The following is a 4,099-nucleotide window of genomic DNA, read 5'->3' as shown; positions in this document are numbered from 1 at the left end:
TTTTCATCAGCCATCCAGATTCTTGAAGTGCATGCATCTTGCCCACAAGAGTTTGGGTGATGTTTTGCTGTCACAGTGCTAAGGTATTCAGCACAGTCTTCTTATCAGTAGGAGAATGTGATGACTGCCAGGTCCCATTTGAAGTTCAGTAATTGGCGTTTTTCTCTGACCAGATCCGAACTAGGTCCTCTTGGGTAAGGTCATGAGATAGCAATGTCCTAAAACTAGGGCTTAAATGATAACCCAAGGTGACCCATCAGGACCAGATCTGCAGGTCATATTGCCAAACCACCTATGGTACCCAGCAGACAACAAAGAGAAGCAGGGACCCTTCACCCAGTGGCCACTCTGCCTGCACTGCTGGCTCCATTTGTAAACTGGCAGAGAGACCTGTGGGATAGGTTCCACAGTTGCTTTGTGCAGGGTCAGCTTTCTCCACTGCAGAGAAGCAAACTGTTTATACATTAGTGGCCTAAGTTCAGTTTCCTCTCTTGCCATTTAATAATAGCTAACCCAACCAGTGTCTCTTACCAAATTTTTTTTTAAACTGCGATATCGTTTTTGAGCCTCATCTGAAGAAGCACCTCATCTCATTGTTGTATTTAATTCATGAAAGAATAAACAAACTATTTTTTTATTTATTTTTTTTTATCACTGATGGCATTTAGGTTGCATTTTGTTAGTACACACAGACCCAGGGACAAACCTGGAAGCTGAAAATCTATCTCCATAAGAGGAGAGCACAGAAAGACAAGAAAGAAGCCACTCCCATCTGGCAGCTAACAGTTTACTAAGGGAAACTGACATAGGAGGCATATCTGTCCAAGTGGATATTCTCCATGCTACTAGGCAGGCACCAATGAATGATACAGGGTAAAGGGGGATGTAGTCATGGGTACTAGTGCGTGGATGTTACCAGGTACAGGAAATTCCACGCTTGACCAGGTCAGAACAAGGGCCTTTTTCAGGAACCAGCACGTCACAGGAGGCAGCTGGTTTTTTGTCAGAATGAACCTTGATTACGATCTGACAGTGTCTAACGGGGGTTGTGGTAAGCAATCTTCATTCTGGCCTGGGTCCATCTCACGGGACAGACAGTGTCACATCATGGAACAGTCTGTCCTCCACACGTATGAACTATTCAAGTCCTTCTTCACATTTCTTATTTTAACCATTGATGCCAGCATCCTTCCCCATTATACTTACAGAAACCATGGACAGCTAGCGAAACTGGCGGTTGGAGTTACTGCCTAGTCTTCAGCCCCAAATGCTGAGGAACAGTGACGTGAAATTATAAAATAACCAAGAAGTAAAAAGAAGCATGAACTCTTCCTTAGGCCATTGATTAACTAGGTGATCNTCATAGTTTTATTACACAAGTCTTCCTTAATTCTTGAAAAACTTAAGGACTGCCCTATCACTGATAGGGCAATGGTAGTTGCCAAGACAAACATTATCTATAATAAGTAAGAGTCGAAACTAAAAGAGGAAGCATTGGAAACTGTTCACCAAGGTAAGATGTCGTCTAGTTTCCTATTTATCTTCAGGAGAAAAAAAGAATTTTTTCCCTATGAGTGATTTGACTACATAACCTAAATCATACATGATGAAGTCCTTCCATTTTTCAAATACTAAGTCTTTGATGAATGCCTTTTTTCCCATGTAGTGAGAGCACTGTCAAGTTTTCTGTCCCAACAATGGACAGAGAAATATCAATTTAAAAAGATATTTGTGAAAAATTATAGGTGCAAATGTCAGTTTTATTACACAGAAAATAAGGACAGACAACTGTGACCAAGAATGATTGGAAGTCAAAGAATAAAGAGCTTTATGGGACCTTAAACTATTTTGTATACCCCTGGATGTACTTATACAGAGGGTGCCCAAGAAATGTATACACATTATATGAAAGGAAAAAACTATTAAAATTGTACTACTCAATATATACCAATAACAAAAGATGAATACAAGTCACATGTGACTTCTGCGATGACAAGAGATGCTCAAAGTGGTTCCCATCAGTGTCCAGACACTTCTGATTATGGCGAACTGCTGCTTGAGCAAAGTTGACCAAAGTGTCCACTTGTATACATTTTTTTGGCACCCCCCAGTATATTTTTTTCCTCAATGGATCTACTGTGTAATGCTCCTCTTTCATACCAATTTTCCTTTCCAGTTTGCCCTTTCACAATTGCCCTTCTCCTATCTTACAAAAGAAAGTATTAACTCACCCATCCCAATATGGTACACTGTCCTGGAGATGAAACCACATGGTACTAAACAAAGGGGTGCTTCTAGAATGCATTGCTCTTATAGACTAGTCCCTTGAGAGGAAAGCAGGAAACTGAAAGGAGAGGTGTCTGATTTTTTCCAGGCAACTCAAGGCAAGTCTCCATTATCTATCTACCCGGCCACCTATCATAAAAATCAGAGTTATGAAGTTAAGTGGTGGTCACATCATAGAGTGCATATTAATGTATTTGTTTGAATTGAAAAATGAAAATTTTTAATTTAAAAATAAATTTGGCCAACTAATTGAGCAAGTGCTGACTGCCAAGGAGGCTATATGGTAGACATATCCCAAAATTAAATCTGCATCTCTAATATTTTGACAAAATATTTTTAAAGATAAAATTATATTCAATTTATAATAAAAAATTTGATGTCAACTTCTTTGTGTTTTATATTTTTTATATTTAATTTTACATGCCAATATGTAAGAGGGTTTGCCCCCACCCCGCATTTTAGGGGATGAGTGAAAAGTGTGCAGGGCACTGCATTAGAGGATATTTGACTTTGCCACACTATTTCTAAGGTGACCACCCAGACCTAGAAAAGCACATAGTTGTCCAAGGTCTTAGAGTTAGTTACCAAGATGGAACTAAATTTCCCTTCTTTAGGGTCCCACACCTATGCTTTTTATTCTATAATATGCTGTCAAATTATTTATGATGAGAATCTAAGTTTCTACAGTTTAAGCAAAAGTATTTTTTAAACTAGCACTTCTGTTGAATAAATATCTGCAAAATCTATTTTCTAATCTATAAACTATAGCAATTATAAAACACTAAAATATTTAACATTTTCTAACACTGACGTTTTTCCCCAGATGGAATTTGAGATAATGATCTTAAGATAAGCAAGCTTGAGGGGAGGAGAGGGATGAAACAGCAAGGACTTCATGAATCCTCAAACCAAAAAGCCCTTTCTTTCTCTAACAGACAAGTTTCTCTGTTTTCTTTTTAAAAATAAAACCTGCTCCAATTATAAAAGTAGTTACATTAGTTATCTATGCTGCATAACAGACTATTGGCAAATTTCGCAGCTTCTGTAAGTCAGGAATCTAGGAGCAGCTTAGCTAAGCGGGTTTAGCTCCCAGCCTCCTGCGGGGTTGCAGTCAAGCTATGGGCTGGGACTGCAGTCGTCTGAAGGATATAAGAGCTGCTTCCTTTCTGATGGTGGTGATTGGTAGGGCCCAACTGCTTACTGACTTTCAGCACTAATTTTACTGTATCAAAAACTATTCTTTGAAAACATGATTTTAAAATATATTTCCTTGTCTTTGGTATGGGTAGGGCATAACCTTCACTACTCTATTGTTCAACATAAGGTATTTTATAACGTTTTGCTTTTAAAAATAAGCCACTTAAAATATTCTTACCTCAATCTTAGTTAGTATCTATGGTTATTTAGGAAAACAATAGACATGGAATTTGGGTCCAAGGACCTGCATATTTTTAACACAATGTGGTCTCATGTTCTGAATTTGCATTTACGTATTTGAATGCAGTCTATGCCCATTTGGGGGCACAGTTCAAGGCAATATCATTTCAATATGAAGTTTAAAAATCATCTGTTAACCTCTAAAAATATGAAAGTTTAAACTTCTGGGATTCAGCAGACCTGATTTATAAAAATGTAGGGGCTAGGGAAATTAGAATATTTCATTTTCAAGCCAAGAACACCAGCGGCCTGGAGACACGTCGGGTCCTGCATGGCTGTAGAGTCATCTGGATGGAGCCAATGTGGCATTCCCAGCTCTGCTGTAATAGCATCTCTGACTTCACCTTCTCCAAGATAATGAAGATAGTTCTTCCTG

Source organism: Hipposideros armiger, unplaced genomic scaffold (assembly GCF_001890085.2).
Source record: "Hipposideros armiger isolate ML-2016 unplaced genomic scaffold, ASM189008v1 scaffold_143, whole genome shotgun sequence".
Classification (NCBI taxonomy): domain Eukaryota; kingdom Metazoa; phylum Chordata; class Mammalia; order Chiroptera; family Hipposideridae; genus Hipposideros; species Hipposideros armiger.
This window is presented reverse-complemented; position numbering follows the sequence as displayed.